Genomic DNA, 17931 nt, shown 5'->3' on the forward strand with positions numbered 1-17931 from the left:
CCCGCTCCTCTGTTTTGAAAACTTTTTTGGACTGCCACATACAGACACTCTATCTATTTAATTTTTCTGGAGGGCTACCTACCTGCTCCTCTCGTTTGAAAACTTTTTTGGACTGCCACATACAGGTACTCAATCTATTTAATTTTTCTGGAGGACCACCTACCTGCTCCTCTGGTTTGAAAACTTTTTGAGACTGCCACATACAGGCACTCTATTTATTAAATTTTTCTGGAGGGCCACCTACCCGCTCCTCTGTTTTGAAAACTTTTTGGACTGCCACATACAGGCACTATCCAAATTTAATTGTCTCCATAGCAGCCTCCACACGTCGTCTTTATAGCTGCCTCCAAAAGTCGTACACCTAGCTGCCTCCATACATCATCCCATTAGCAAATGAGCTGTGTCCGTTTTGGGTTGTTTTAACGGCTTCCACATCAAACTTGTTAACTTTGTCGCCACTCTGCTGTGTTATCCACAAAATATACCGCCAAACTTTTATCATTGACCGATATTATTTCAGCGCTTCTTGCGCATCTCTTTACGTTCCCCTTCCCCGCCATAACCAGGCCAAATACTTATAAGAACAGTACTATACTTGATCTTACACAAAAGGTTTTTAGAAATGCTGTTTGTAGCCCCCCGCCTGCTTTGAAAATGATAATTTTTTCAAAGTAAACGCTTCGGGGGCCCCAGGTCCATTTTGGGTGGGGAGGAGCCGAGAGGCAGGGGCTTGGACAGGCGAAAGCTCACCTGGCAGCGGACCGCCAGCTCCATCCCAAGATTCAATTAACATCGTTTTAACTGCAGCAACCTTTAACCTACAACCTATAACCTTTTACCTCTAAAATCTATCTTTTCACCTCAGGTGCCATAACCGTCCCCATTGCCTCCACACGTCGTCTACATAGCACCCTCCTCACGCCGTCTCCATAGCTGCCTCCACATGTCGTCTCCATAGCTGCCTCCAGAAGTCGATTCCATAGCTGCCTCCACATGTCGTCCCCTTAGCAAACAAGCTGTGTCAGGCTCATTTTCGGGTGTTTCACCAGATATGTTATGGAACTTGGTCACTCTGTCGCCAACATGCTGTGTTATCGACTAAATATACCATCAACCTTTTGTTCACATAGGAAATCATCTCAGCACTTCCTGTTAACCTCTCTTGGTTCCTCTCTGCCGCCATAACCAGGCCAAATACTGATACGTACAGTGCTACACGTTATCCTCGCCAAAAGGAATTTTTAAAATTGGTTTGAAGTCTGAGTCCATTTGGGGTATGTCGCCATGCCAATCTCTAGCCTGCCGCTGCTGCCTCCACATGCCGTCCCCTATAGTGTCAGGGTCAATTATTGGGTGTTTTAGATGCTATCTCGCCTCACTCGGTCACTCTGTCATCGCCAAGCTGTTGCCTATAATTTTGGCATAATGGTGCGATTAGGCAGCCTCAGAGGCATCCATACATGCTGCACCTGCTGTTTCCTGTCCATTTCCGTGGTGTTTCCATCATTTTCTGAGGTTTCCAGGTTTTTGGCCAAGCTTCACTGTGCAGAGCCTTGGTCCCCTTGAAAAATGCTCGAGTCTCCCATTGACTTCAATGGGGTTTGTTATTCGAAACGAGCACTCGAGCATCGGAAAAAGTTCGACTCGAGTAACGAGCACTTGAGCATTTTAGTGCTCGCTCATCTTTAACTAGTATCAGTTAGTGACACAGACATTAGTGACACATAGTACCTTACAGAATATTATCTGCTCCACCAGGAAGAGGACTTCATTACGATTTCTCTCGGCCAAGTCACCCTCACTGATCTCTGTATCCTATTAGTGGTCACCCACGATCTGGATCTGGTAGGTATCACAATTGCTACATTGGTTACATTTCTAACATTAAATGTTAAGGCCCTTAACTTCCTTACCAAGAGGCAACTAGCAATGCTTGAAATGCATTCCCAAGGGGTTGATGTAGTCATTTTATGAGACTCATTTCAATACCTATCTCTGGTTCTTGTAATGTTGTAAAGGGATGATATCATTCTTTATATTCTGCCATAGGGGAGAGGAGAAGGTGCAGGGTTGCTACTTTAATTGCTGTCCCCTGTACCCTGCAGGTATTAGATATGCTCTCGGATCTTAAAGGGAAATTTGTAGTAGTCTAAAGTAAACCACAAGGCACCCCCCTTACTTTGTGCAATGTTTATGCCCTGAATTCTGGCCAAACTAGATTTTTCCACCAACTGTTCTGCAAGCTATGCAAACTCCTGCCAGCAGCCTTACTGACGGGTGGAGACATTAGAGGTCAGCCTTACTTTGTGTGCCAAAAGGAGGGGACATTATACTATTTGGAGAGCCATTAAGATAGATAGTATAAAGTGTTTGGAGGTGGAACAATCACAGATGTGATCTCTAAAGCCCCTGATTTTGAGAGATTATGTAAAGGAGGAACTTCCACCTCTGGCCTTAACTAACCTTCCCTCCTTGCCACAACTATACGACAAAATGGGAGACATTCTTGGGCAGAACACTACCACCAACAGTTTGGTAAACAATATGGGAAAGAGAAGCCAAAACTTTGCAATGCATCCAATACAGGGAGAACTAGTACAAATTGGTACTTGTTTGGTATCATACCCCTGTTCTGCTTCATTAAATTAACGCCAAAGCCCCAGATATTTGTTGGAGGCGTGAATCGGGGGGTGCTAATGTGCCTAAAATTTCCTGGACTTCTCCTGCTATCATCTCCTATTGGCAAATGGTAGAGAATGGCATCAATGACATGTTGGGTTGCTCTGTACCAATGGAGCCCAATGCATACCTGTTTTCCCAGCTGGTTTCAGGACACATAAATCAAAACTGATTCTACACCTCCGGATGGCAGCCTGCTGCCTTATTTCTTCTAGATTGACACAAGCAGCATCTTCATCTTGTACAGATCTACACTCTCAAGTACAGGAGGTTCCCCAGTGATATGTTCTCTAATCTTTCTACACAATCAATTTGGACTGAGTTGATATAAAGAATCTTGTGTCATTGTTTGAATTTAATACAGTGGGCCTGACTATTAGCTCAAAGGTTGTGGAACCGGTTTAATTTATCATTTCACAATGACAAAGGTAATTATATATATATATTTGTACACAGGGAGAATCAGTCTTATGATCCAACAATCCCTGGAGACATTCACAAGCTGCTCGTGAGTATTATATCTCCCTTCATCCTATTAAGACTCATTCTTATTGCTGCTGTTACATACTGATAATCTTTCCTTATGGTTGTCTTAAGTGATTTTAGACTATACTGGCCATTTACAGAAAGCAACAATCACTGACTAGCCCCTACTTAATATTTAATATTTTAACACTAAAGGACTAAGCAATATAGGAGTAGTCAATTTTGATTCTAGCATTAAGAAGTTTATTTCTGATCATTAGGGCACTATTACCCATATATCTAAATACATATGTAGGACTAAGACTAAACAGAAATGCAAAACACATTTTTCCCCCAAAAAAATATCTGTAAACATAATTAGAAAGGTGATGTGTAACAAAAAATATGACAATCAAAATAATCATTGGCACTGGCTATTATTTTTAAAGTGGCAGGTATATATGAACAGCCGGTGGTGTTGTTGGCAAAGAAGTGTCCCATACAGTGATAGTATTGGTATCTCTATCAAATACCACACTACACCGTGCCCCAAAATAACTGTAATACACATATATCTAACCTTATCTCTATTGCTAGGCTCCCACCGTGTCTTCAAACCTGTGAGGGTAATCATTTCTCTTTGATGAGTCTCCTAAACTTAATTCTTAGTATCCCAGCCGGTGGCTGCTTCCAGAAACAAAGAAAATTATTTGGTTTAATCCCAGGGGAAACGTCACCACTTATTACAGATAAACCATACTTTGTAAGTACTGAATTCACCCCTTGGATTACACCACGCAGTGATTTTTTTTCTCTCTTTCTGAAAGTGGTTACCCGCCAGGGCTACACAGAACAGAGTTTAGGATATCCTGATTCAGGAGACACATTGGGGGGAGTTTACAGGTTCCACCAGTCTTTAGCTGGAAAACATTAGTCTTTTGCTTCCTCAGATTTATCACTGTGATGATGAATTCTGGTGCAGCATATTACTGTCAGTTCCTACTTTAGACCTACTTTTAAATCACAACATACTTGGCTTACCAATAAAGGTAGTTACAAATGTGCTTCAACACGCTGCTCTACATGTAAATACATACAAAAAACTGACAGTTTCTTCTGCATCTACTCGCAACAATTACAAAATAAGATCCTTTATTAATTGCAACACCACATATGTGGTGTATTCCATTATGTGCTTCATTTGTTCTTTACAGTATATTGGCAGCACGAAACGTGCCCTCAAACACATTTCAAAACACGTACAATTGCAGAGCACATTTCAGGTGCACGTACACCATCAACCTCTTCTTCTCATCTGCTTTACACACGCAACATCTCATCTGTTTCTAAACATTACAAAGAAATACACAATGGAGAAACATCGTGTTTAACAGTCACACCTGTAGAAAGAGTAGCCCGCCCCAAAAGAGGTGGAGACTGGGTTAAAGCCCTTCGCAACAGAGAGGCTTACTGGATACTTACAATGAAAACCAGAAGTCCACATGGTCTAAACCTCAAAAATGATCTAATGTATATGTACTGATTTAACCTGTATGCTGATATTCTGTTTCCTCCATTGTGCTGTCCTTTTTCTTTTTGCATCCAATTGTACTGGGATGCGATTCATGACGTGTAGAGCCTCCTACTTCCGTTTCCCTATATATACACTGTTGTTACCTTTGAATATAGACTATGATTAAGAGCATGTTATAGCTAGAAACGCGTCAGTTTTTTCTGCATTTGTACCTGTTTTAATCTTTTAACTATAATGAAATAAACGTGAAGTTTTATTCCACCACCGTTTGGACCTATACCTGCCTGGTTGCTGGATTCACCACTTCCCTCTGCTCCATTTGTTCCTGACTCGGCTCAGTATATCCATGCACCGGCACCCCAAACGTGGCTTTTGGGTGATCTGACAAAAATCCCTTTTTTCTTTTTGCAAAAAAAAGTAGCAGCTTGTATTATTTTTTCTGCAATCAATAAAAGAAGGTTGGAAGCAACCGAAAGTGAACAGAAGATCATGGAGCACAATTACTTAGGAAGTCGGAAAATGCACTAAAAGTGCTATTTCCGTGTATCATGCTCTGTGCAGCTATTCACTAGGATCGTGCACCAGACGTCATGAATCTGCCGCTTCCACTCACCAGCCCGACAGAGTTCACCTTTTTTTTGTGGTACACTTTTAACATACGGCGTGCAACACAATTTGAAAGTTGAATATGGCGCTCGATCTGAATCAGTCGGATCGACTGCTGGCACGCCCCCTAATTTGTGTTGCTTGGAGGCCAGCGCAGCTATGCCAAGAAAGGGTCGCGTGTGACACAATAGTGGCACAGACACTTCTTAAATACATCTGAGAGCCATTTTAGCCTAAAAGTTAAATATGCAAAGTTGGAAAAAGCCTTAAGTAAATGTGCCCCTATCTGTTCACCATTTCTTTCTGTAACACAAATCCATGACAGAGGTGTAAACTTGCCCTTACCTGCTTTGTGGGTTTAAAACTTTTTATATTTTCTTGTTTTCCTACTGGTATACAATAAAAATTGTAAAAATTGTGTTATGAGCTGTGTCACGAACCCTGCACACCGGAGTTTAAACACGGGGTGCACCTACGCTATGGAGTCCCAGAATTAAGCCCTTAAGCTCCGCCCACTTCCACAAAATGGCATCATAATGCTAAATATACTCCACACAATCTCGGCACCCAGATCCAGTCACTGCCACCACCCACGAGTTACTTACTCAAAGAAGGCCGTATGCACCTTCATGCACCATTTATACTATATTAAAAAAGACTTTGGCACCGTAATCCCTTCAGAAGCCCAGATTCTTCAAGGCTACAAGCAGAGGCTTTTTAAAGTTAACACTTAAATATACATAAAAAATATAGCACATTCAAAAACAATATTGTCAGATACAAATAAAAAAAGTTAAAAACAATACACATACAATACTTACAAACAGTTAGGGAAAAGGGAAACAAAAAACTCTTGCTATGGAAATAGCGGACAGGGCCTCGAGAGTGATCCAGTCTTTTAATGTATAGAGTTCTCAAACTGAATGCCGGACGTGTGGCTGCTTCACTAATTTAAAGCCAGGAGGTTTTTGACCCCCACCCCTGGCTGTGATGTCACTGTGAAAGGAAGTTTTTTCTATCCACCTCCCATCAGCGAGTTACTCTCTGGGTATGGGGGTTTATTAAAACCCCATAACTTTTGATTGGAATATGGCACAACCATGCCATTGCTTCCAATCCAGTGGGTACCTTATTACCATTTACCCCATACCAAACTCGGGGTGACTAAGCCTAATATTAGGGGTGTTCTGCAATTGGCTGGGTTCCTATGCCACTAGCTTTCCGATACTCGGTCAAGGAGTGTATCTAGATCTCATAACTCTCCCCTGTAAATGGGGATCCATACTTATGAATTATGCCCCAGTTATGGGCAGCTATGATATTTCCCTTTGTCTGTTGGTTTTTCAGCGGCAAAACCCACACACATGTCCCGTATTCCTTTGATCTCTTTGTCCCCAGAGCTAAACTAGCAGAGGAGTGAATTTCTGCACTTGCTCTGTGGTCACAAGGAAGTATCCTGTGGTGTTGGCTCCAGCTAATCCAGCTGTAACAGTAATTACCATTTACTCCTCTAACCAGTCATAAGTGTAATGAGACGCAATGAAAGAGAAAAAATGAAACACAATAAAACACAAACAAATGTACAGTGGTGCAATATTATCACAAGCGGCAATATTTGTGCGCCAGATTCATAAAGGACGTGCGCCAGAAATCCGGAATATGGTGCCCTCTGCACACCACACAGACAAACTGCATATAGTACACACTGCATTGTTCTTAGTAAATGTGCCCCCATGTGCTCATCAACGCGACAGGTGATGGTACACATACAAAGGACTATGTCAGAGAAAGTGAGGCTGGGCAAAGATCACCATGGGACTTAGGTGACTGTCCCTATTTGACCCTTAATGGGGGACCTAAAATGTCCTAAAACACCTCAACTCAGAGCCGTAGCCCTAGAACAGAGTTCCCTAACAGGAACCTGTATAACGTTGGTCTCAATTTAGCAGGCAGAAAATAGTCACTTTTTATTAGAATGTCAAACCGACATGTCAAGTTTCATCTAAGAAGGGGTTAATTATGCAGTGCCCCGTCAGGCATTAAAATTGTGCAAAGGTTCTAATTGGTGCATTGGCACCTTCTCCATGTGGATGAAATTCTTCAATAAGCAGAGTATGCCTAGTAATAAGGAGCATATCCTTGGCACCACATGTGCCAAAATAGTGAGTGCCAACTCATGCTAACCTTAGGAGAAGGTGCCACTTCATCACTCTGGGATATGGGTGCTTCTATCAGGAACCATTAACACACCCTTAGCAATTTTCCCACCAGTCTGGTCACTGCATATTTTCCCCTGAAGAGGCAAAATATGGCAAGTTGGGAACGCTAATAAAAAGTGACTATTTTCTGCTTGCTAAATTGGGACCAACTTCATAAAGGTTCCTGTTAGGGACTCTGTTCTAGGTATAGGTTGGGGTGGAAGTTATGCCTTATAGTTGAGGCATTTTAGGGCATTCTAGGTCCCCCATTGAGGGGTAGGGTCAAAAAGGTAGAGTCACTGAGCATCCACAGTGATCCTTGCCCAGCCTCATTTTCTCTGACCTAGTCCATCGTGTGACGGGTGCTGCCATGACCCATATTGCAGGTCACAAGCTCACCCGTGCCCCTCACTGACCCCAGCTCAGCACCCACGCTACTCACCCGTCCTCATTCCTGCCTCCAGTCCGACGGGCATGCGCGCGCATTCCCATCTCTTAGGGCGCATTGACTTCAGAAGATTTAAAGGGCCAGCACACAGTTAATTGGTGCTGGCCACTTCCCAATATCCTTTATATTCCAGCCACTCCCTGCACACCCCGCCAGATCTGTGTGCCTCCCAGCCTTTGAAAAAGCTTGTTACTATGTCCTTTGCTATTAGTGTGTTTTCCCATTGTGACGCTGGTTCTGTTCCCGACTACTCTCCTCTGCTGCCAGTCTTGACCTGTTGCTGCGTCCCCGACTCTGATCCCATGCTGCCCGTCCTGACCTCCTGCCTGTCCACGACTATGATCCTGCCTGATGTCTGTGTACTTCGCTTTGGCTGCCACTGAGGACAAAGTCCCACCTGTGGAACAACCAGGTGGCACAACTCCGCAACAAGTCCAACATGCTTTGCCGCGAGCTCTGGTGAAAACCGGGCACCACTTAGATTCCTTTCCCAGGTGTCGGCTTACGTCATCATCCGCGGTGGTCCAGTGGGTCCACTGTCTCTACACACATTGTCATATTATGGACTCAAGCAAGCTGCCTTTTATCTGAGTTGGATGACACAATCCTGCGAGATGGTAAGAACCTAATTTTGACCATTTTTTATTGCATACCATTAAAATTTACATTTTAGCGCACCCCTTGTACTAGTATTTTGTCCTTAAAGGGGTATTCCCATTACAGCAAATTACCGTATTTTCCGGACTATAAGGCGCACATTAAAGCCTAGGATTTCCTTAGAAATCCAAAGTGCGCCTTATAGTCCGGTGAGCCCTATGTATGGCGCAGGGCAGCGGACCCTACTTACATAGGTCCCCGCTACCGGAGACCGGAGACAGCAGATCTCCAGTGAGAACTGCAGACCACGTGGCACGAACAACTTCTGCCGCGTCGGTCTGCAGTTCCCGCTGGAGATCTGCTGTCTCCGGTAGCGGGGACCCATGTAAGTATGGTCCGCTGCCATCCTCCCGCTGAAAGGACCCCTTTCCCCGCTCACCTCTCCGGTCGCTCCGTCTCCGCTCTGCCACGCCCCCAGAACTCCGTCACACCCCGGCCACCCTGCGCCTTATAGTCCGATGCGCCTTATATATGGAATAATTCCATATATAGGGCGCATCGGACTGATGCGCCTTATATTCCGGTGCGCCTAATGGCCCGGAAAATACGGTAATGTCATTCTTTATATGATAAAAAGTTATACAATTTTTCAACATAATATCTGTATCAATACTTTACAGTTTTCTAGATCTCTGCTTGTTGTCATTCTATAGAAAGCTTCCATGTTTACTACTAGTGGACAGAAATCTAACCACGGTCACACAGGTGCACGGCTCGTTATATCACACAGCTCTGATTACTCTCTATGATATAATGAGCTGTGCACCTGTGTGACCATGGTCAGATTCTGTCCACTAGTGGTAAACATAGAAGCTTTCCATAGAATGACAGCAAGCAGAGATCTACAAAACTGTAAGGAATTGATACAGAAATTATATTGGAAAATTGTATAACTTTTCATTATAAAAACAATAACAATAATTTGCTGAAATGGGAATACCCCTTTAAGGTGACGCTAGTTGGGGGATTATTCCACCCACTACATTGTAATTTCTTTCATTGGTTTCTCCTCTGATTTACTTTTGGAATGTAAAGGTTAAATCTGTGACAAATCATATCCACGTTATTTTACAAATAATGCAGCAAAAAAACCTGATTTCCTGCAGTGGAGTCATCTGTGTTCCCTGCCTTATATAATGATAAACGTCTTCCTGCATTTGACATACGTGTACCGCATTTGCAGAGACAACTTTCAGGAAAGGCTGTACATGTCCATAAATGTGATTGCAGAGGGTTAGGAAATGTACACCACAGGAGTGTGAATGCTCTTTAGGTTTTAGTAGAGGTTTTAGTAGAGATCACAGCTTTGAGCCTTGGATGTAGGAGGGGGGGACGACCAGGGCCGATTCTAGCATATTTGCTGCCTGAGGCGAATATTAAAATGCTGTTTCCCCCGCCCCCTCCCCCCGCTCCCTGTTAAGTAAATCCTTAAACTTTACTAACAATTAACAACCCTACAGACAGCGCACTGACACTGTGTGACTGACTACAGGATCTGAGAGTCATTAGTGGCATCTAGTATTTTATCGATGACAATCTCTTCCATCAGGAGGACTTTATTCCTGGTTCTCCAATCCATGACGTATCACGGCTGAATTCACGGCAAGATATCTTCAGCTCCGTGCAGCATCTCCACCCGCCGTCCCTAAAAATACCACAGTCACTTACAGTATAAAGTCTCCTGGATGACAACACTGTGCTCCTAAATAATATATACCCCTCACAACACAAATGACCACACTCTCCCCACATACAAAACATCCCTTCATTATATAGGGATAATCTTGCCCCACATATACAGTCCCCTCCAAGCTTAGTAATATACTGTATCCCATATACAGCCCCCAGCTTAGTAATATACTGTACCCCATATACATCCCCCAGCTTAGTAATATACTGTATCCCATATACAGCCTCCCAGCTTAGTAATATACTGTATCCCATATACATCCCCCCAGCTTAGTGATATATTGTATCCCATATACATCTCCCCAGCTTAGTAATATACTGTACCCCATATACAGCCCCCCAGCTTAGTAATATACTGTATCCCATATACAGCCTCCCAGCTTAGTAATATACTGTATCCCATATACATCTCCCCAGCTTAGTTATATAGTGATATATAATATATACAGCCCCCCCCAGCTTAGTAATATACTGTATCCCATATACAGCCCCTGCAGCTAAGTAATATACTGTACCCGATATACAGCCCCCCCCCAGCTTAGTAATATACTGTATCCCATATACATCCCCCCAGCTTAGTGATATATAATATATACAGCACCCACCAGTATAAAATGATTCTGGCCCCATATAATATATATAGCACCCCCCCCCCCAGTATAAAATAGTTATAGACCCAAATAATATCTATAGCATCCCCCCCCCAGTATAAAATAATTATAGCCCCAAATAATATCTATAGCGTCCCCCCAGTATAAAATAATTATAGCCCCAAATAATATATATAGCGCCCCCCCCCCCAGTATAAAATAATTATAGCCCCAAATCCCCAAATGAAATATACAGACCACCCCCCTCTGTATAAAATAATTATGGCCCCATATAATATATACAGCACCCCCCCAGTATAAAACAATCATAGCCCCAAATAATATACTGTATATAGCATCCCCCCAGTATAAAACAATCATAGCCCCAAATAATATTTATAGCATCCCCCCCAGTATAAAACAATCATAGCCCCAAATAATATATATAGCATCCCCCCCCCAGTATAAAATAATTACGGTATAGCCCCAAATAATATAAATATATATAGCACCCCCCCCCAGTATAAAATAATTATAGCCCCAAATAAAATAGATAGCATTCCATCATCCCCCCCCCCCCCAGTATAAAATAATTCTGGCCCCATATGATATATATAGCGCCCCCCCCCCCCCCAGTATTAATTATTAGCCACATTGAATTAATTAAAATACATGAAAAATAATAAAATCATACTCACCTGCAGGAAGCTGCTCCCTCGGCGCGCGGGTCCCGTCTTCACGCGGCTCTTCTGTGAGCCGCGGCTCCGCACAGTGACACAGGCGGCGTGACGTCATGACGCCTGTGTCACTGCTTAGAACGGAGCGACCCAGCTGCCGGAAAGGCGCTGCGTCGCTCCGCATATAAATCGTGCTTGTTTCTTAAAGAGACAGGCGCGATTTATTTAGCTGGTAGGCGATTCGGGCGTTAACGGACGCCCGAATCGCCCACTTTAGAGCGGCAAATTTTGCCGCCCTTTACAGGGACCCGCATTCTGCCGCCTGAAGCGAGATTTTCATCTCGCCTCATGGCAGATGCGGTATAATGATACAGAGAATGGATAAAAACACCTTCAAAAGGATGGTATTGCAGGATAGAAGAAACACAACTTAATAAACTTAAGATGAGAACCTAGCTGCTATTCCTTAGTTCTTGTGTATCAGAACCCGATCTATCAGCTTAGTTATCCCTGCTTTTGTGCCCCTTGTTCTGCCATGGGTGGAACCGTTGACACGGGGGAGAGACAATCAGGAGTATATTCTAAAGATGAATGGTGAACCCTACATGATCCCGTTAATAGTTGCTGTCAACTCTTGTGGCTGATATGCCGTAAGGGGAGAGTCACACCACTGATCTCATATCTTGTTAAGCTTGAGGGGGCATTTCCTGTTCTTATAAATAACCTTCTCTTATGTTATTATAAGGGGTAGGGGGTGTAGGATCCATCCATCTCAGCACAATTACCTTTCTAGCCATGAATAATGACTCTCTAAGAAATATCTGCTCATAATGGGGCAGATTTACTTACCCGGTCCGTTCGCGATCCAGCAGCGCGTTCTCTGCGCTGGATTCGGGTCCTGCCGGGATTCATCAAGGCAGTTCCTCCGACGTCCACCAGGTGGCGCTGCTGCGCTGACGTTCCCTGAAATGCACAGAAGTTCACGATCCTATCCTGGATGAAGGTGAGTGCAAGCTCCGCGACACAATTTCCTTTTTTAAATGCAGCGGTTTTTCCGAATCCGTCGGGTTTTCGTTCGGCCACGCCCCCCGATTTCCGTCGCATGCATGCCGGTGCCGATGGACCACAATCCGATCGCGTGCGCCAAAATCCCGGGGCAATTCAGGTACAATCGGCGCAAATCGGAAATATTCAGGTAACACGTCGGGAAAACGCGAATCGGGCCCTTAGTAAATGACCCCCAATGTGTCCAGTCCTCCTCCTCCACGAGACCAAACAGGCAGCCCCTGGGAGAGAGGGGGACCTGCCTTCCCATTATTGATGTCAATATCGATATAATCTCTGACCAGTAAGTTTGCAGCACCGGACACCCCCAAATCATATGATGGAAGTCTGCTGGGTTGTGATAACAACGGTGGCATTCTGGGACAGGTATATGTCTCATCTTATAGGTGTTAGATAACTCTCGTGCATAATGTGTAGCTGAATCATTTTATTGTCAACAGCAGGAGATACCCATAAATGTGACTGGTATATTTCATCCATCTCAGTGGCATCCAGATGCGGTATCAGAGTCTGCCATCTTGCCATCACTGGCAGCAGTGTGGCAAGTGTTCTAGGACAAATAAGATGGGAGTACAACATGGAGATCAATCCTCCGGGACCCTGAGATTTCAAGACCCCTATCAGCGGAAATCTTGAGACCGAGAATTGAGGGTCAGGGAATTGTGCAGATAAAGCATGGCGAAGCCTCAGATATTGATACAAATACATATTAGTCAAACCAAACTTATCTCTTAGTTCTGCAAATGTGTACAGGATATTGTTAGAGTATATGTCCCCCAAAGTCTTAACTCCAAAAACGGTCGTCGCCCAATTGCATTAAATGTGGGAGTGTGGTGTTTCCCCATAGGGGGGTCTCTGCGGGTACGTCTACTGGGGGGAATATCTGTTTAGCTGCCCCCATATCTTCCGGGCTATAGAGTGTATAGGGAGTAGCGAACCCTTAAATGGGCCGTTCCCTTCCAGTATGGACAAGAGGGTTTTTGCATCGAGGTGGGCAGACAGGTGAGCTTCAGGGTATGAGGGCATTGAGGGGCCTAGCCATGGAGCCAAATATTTCAATTGTCTAGCTAAGTAATATTGGTAAATATTTGGTAAGGCTAATCCTGTCTGATCTTTAGGCCATTGTAGCTTTGCTAACTGGAGCTTAGATCTAGATTTACCCCAGATGATGGAGACTATCATTAAGTCTAGTTAGTCAAATAATTGTCTAGAAATGGGTGCGTATATATGTTGCATAGAATAAAGGCATTTTGGGAGCACTATCAACTTAATTAAATTAATCCTACCAAGGACTGACAAGGGGAGAGAAGCCCATATCTTAAATAGCGTGAGTAGGGGGGTCTACATTGGATTGTAGTGCGTCAGTCGTGGTCTTGGTGAGAATGACACCTAGATATTTAACCCTTTCAGCCACTTATAGATTGCACACCTGCGGGGAAGATCCGCTGATCTAGCAGCAGACCGCCTGAGCTCCCTCTCAGCGCTCCCTTTCTGAGTTCCCACTCAGCACTTCCATTTTTGGTCTGACGAAGGGGTCTCCCCGAAACGCGTTGCCTTTGGATATCACTGCTACCAATAAAATTTGTGTTAATCACTACACTTGGAGATTTCTGTTCGGTTACTAGCACACTCTCCCGGCCCTCTCCATTTTTCTATTTTTGTATTATTCATTTCAAGGTACCTTTGGCTACCGGTTTTCGGAGAGCCTAATAGTTGCTGCAGTAACCTAAGAATCAAACCTCCGTACCATCAAGGATCCTCCCCCTCACTGGATACTATATACCGCTTGTACCCAAGTGGTTACCAGGTGAGCAACCATTTTTCTCACCACAATCGGTACACTTGTCTCTACGTTATTACGCGAGGCGCCGTCCTCCTCCGCTGTTGTTTTTGTCTTTCTTTCACCTGCGGGGAAGAGGAAGCATTATGCGAGGAAAGATAGAGCAAGCAGGATTTGGTCCAATTAATGGACAAACCAGAGTATTGGCTAAAGTCATTTATAATTGCAATGGCTCAGGGGAGCATGGTGTCTGGGTTTTCCATGAACAGGAGGAGGTCATCCGCATACATAGCAAGACGTTCCTCATGTTGTGCCTCAAGTACTCCCCTATATTGCTCATCTGCCCTGATTCTCATGGCCAGGGGTTCGATGGCCAAAGCAAAGAGCACAAAGGACAGATGACATCACTGACGGGTACCCCTGCCCAACCCAAAGCTCTCCGACTGTTGACCGTTCAAGGCGACCAAAGCTTTTGGGTGTGCATATAACATAGAAATCCATTTAACAAAGGAGGGGCTAAATCCAAAATTCTCAAAGGCCTTGGCGGCATCCAGTGACGTCTGGGCCCAGTCTCCCTACCTAGCCTGTAATATTACCTGTGCATGGCACAAGTTGTCCGAGGTGCTGCGACCCGGCATTCAATCTACGGGCTAAAATTTTAGTTAGGAGTTTATAAACTCAATTTAATAGGGATATGGGTCTGTAAGACCCACAATCTAGGGGATCCTTACCGGGCTTTAAAATCAATACTATTGTGGCTTCATAGAAAGAGGGCGGCAAAATACCCTTGTCGAATGCTTTTTGTAATACCTGAAGGAGAGGTGGGAGAATCTAATCCTGATACTGTTGGAAACTTCAATCGGGAAGCCATCCGTGCCTGCCGCTTTTCCCTTAGCCATCTCCGCTAGTGCTTCCTTTAACTCATCTAGAGTGATGGGGGCATCTAACATCTGATTTTGCTCAGGAGTGAGGTATGGGAAAGTCAGATTGCCTAGATAATGGGCCAAATCTGAGGGTGTTTTGTTGAATCTCGCACAGTATAGGTCCTGATAGAATGAAGTGAACCTGTCAAGTATGCCTGCGTTGTCAGTCTGAAGTATCCCATCTGCTCCTGTTATTTTCAGAATAGCTGGGGATGAGTTATTTTGGTGTACTACGTGGGCCAGAAGGGCACTAGATTGGTTGGCCATCTCAAAGTATTTCTGCTGTTTGAAGAACATACGGCGCTTCTGCATGTATATACTTCCTCCCAGCAAGTAATCAGGCTTCCCTATTGTTACCAGTGGAGTTTGCTATAAACATAGCTTCCAGAGATACGCACTGGGTCGCCAATGCCTCCTCCTCGGCAGCTGTGGTCTTTTTGTTACGTTTAATAGCGGTCTGTAGATATGATCTGAGCCAGGCTTTATGGGATTCCCAAAAGAAAGAGGGGTTATAGTCTAGAGAATTATGGTCTAAAAAGGCCTGTGCCAGATCCGCTGGAAGGGACACCATGTCTGCTGGTCCTTCCAACCTCCATGCTGACAATTCAAGCGGTCTTCCCCGAGTTTCTGCACGTCTCCGCACTGGCTCTGCCCCCTGTCCGCAGCGAGTTACACCTGCTACCAAGCGTTGTGGAGCGTGATCACATGTACAATCAATAGTATCTCAAAGCCAACACACTAGAAGATAAAGTTAAACCAAGGAAGGGTCAAAAAACTTTATTACAATAAAAAAAAAAATCCAACAAAGAACATACATGCATGTATCTTTAAAAACATTTAAAAAGTGTACAAGTACACATAAACATCACCAAGTGGATCAGAGCCCGGTAACTAAGATCCACGTACGGCCACAGGTCAGCAAAAACTGTGTTAATGCAATCTCCTCACACAAGGTAAATATGAAGTCCTAATGACTATGCCCTGTCCCTATCCTGCAAGAAACATGTATTATCAAATCCAAACACTCAAGAATGGAGCTGGGTAGTGGTGGTACTGGGTCCCCAGAAGAAGTGTGATCAATATGCATGAAAAAGGCCAGGGAGACCCCATGTATATGGAGCAGAACAGAGACCAGGAAGCCAAAGTTGCTGAGTGTCAAGTCCTGTGATGGGAGGAGGAAACGCTAGGTCACAGACCTGTGGCCGGAGGCACCCCACACGTTCTGTCGCCTGATTACGACTTCCTCAGGGGTAAGTGCCTGCTGACCCGTGGAGCCTACCTTATGAGTCCCAGGGAGAACCCCCGCCTCCAATCGCTGGCGTCTGTTGAGTGCAGACACCTGTGTGTCAGACTCCGATCGGAGCGGAGCTCACGCGAGACCAATCAAGTCTCGCGCATGCGCACTGATACCCACCACCAAAGATGCCCATCATCAAGCATTCTGGTTAATTATGAGCTTGCGTGCTTGTTCTGCGGATAACGCCGCTGCTGCAACTAAGTAGGATGGCGAATTATACGCATGCGTGCAGTAAGAACGGCAGTTATGCAAAGTCAATATTATGCGCAAGCGTATTCGACGGGCAAAGTTACCAAAGACGTGTAAATGCACTCTGTGCAGTGCCAACAAACAATATAGAAGTACCATAAGTCAAAAAATGAGGCGAATATATATTGGGCAGGAAATAAATATCGTTGGTCTAGTATAATTACTGGTGGTATGGATAATATAGTGCATAGTAGTCTTGCTTCTGTGCTGTGCCTAGAAGAAAAATAAAAAGGGGAAGATTCTATATACCAAAGAACCTCCGTGCTTAATGCAAGTGATAGATAACACCAACCAGTATTGGTGATAAGTCAAGAATATACAGACTGGTGACATGTAGAGTTACACCTGCTGCACGCGCGGGGTAGTGGGCATCCTGGACGTGTGCGCTTTAGGGAAGTTAAGGCTCTCTGTCTTCTGAAACAGCCGGGGTTACTGTACTCCCACGGGGCAGGAAGGTGATGTTAGTTAGCCAGGCATGTGCGAGGGTATTCCCCAGGATATAGTTTATTCGGGAGAGCGCATTTCTGTCCTGTTGAAAATATATTCCCCTGAGGAAGTCGTCTTGTACGACGATACACGTGGGGAGCCTCCCGCTGATGTCCTCTTTCCTCCATCCCACCTGTATGCCATCCTAACAGGATTTGTATATGACACTTTGTTACCTACTGACAACTCTTTTGCAGAGCTGTGTCTTGAGTGACAGCAACTCGTCTACTTTATAACAAGCACTTTACTACTACTCCCATCAGGATCATACATGATATTGACTTATTTTGGGTATAGTGCTATTGGTATTTTCTCCTTTACATGCTCTCTGTTTGTTGGTGGCTATAGGTGTTGTTGGTCACATCTGCACCATAGGCTTTTTTCAGACTTGCATATTTGGGAGGTCGGATATCATTATTAGTGATTGGACATCGGTGGTACGGTTGACACATCCCCGTTATGTATGATATGTATATTATGTTTTTTAAATGTTTTTAAATGTATATCTTTGGATTGGTTTGTCTTGTTGAATAATTACAATAAATATTGACGTTTTGTGTACCGTATCTACCAATTAGCCGTTTTTTC

General features: G+C 44.2%; 2 protein-coding genes across 2 annotated transcripts in view; both read left to right on the forward strand.

Annotated features, from left to right (window-relative positions):
- LOC140069954 (alpha-1-antitrypsin-like) overlaps positions 1 to 17931 on the forward strand; it is a 213224-nt gene that overhangs the window by 159356 nt on the left and 35937 nt on the right. The gene's annotated exons all lie outside the window — the stretch shown is intronic.
- The window catches only part of LOC140069955 (alpha-1-antitrypsin-like), a 65230-nt gene continuing 50449 nt past the window's right edge, over positions 3151 to 17931 (forward strand). Inside the window, exon 1 of the mRNA XM_072116269.1 lies at positions 3151 to 3187. The gene's annotated coding sequence lies outside the window, so the exon portion shown is untranslated. The remainder of the gene's footprint in view (positions 3188 to 17931) is intronic.

This window comes from Engystomops pustulosus, chromosome 7, assembly GCF_040894005.1.
Source record: "Engystomops pustulosus chromosome 7, aEngPut4.maternal, whole genome shotgun sequence".
Classification (NCBI taxonomy): Eukaryota; Metazoa; Chordata; class Amphibia; order Anura; family Leptodactylidae; genus Engystomops; species Engystomops pustulosus.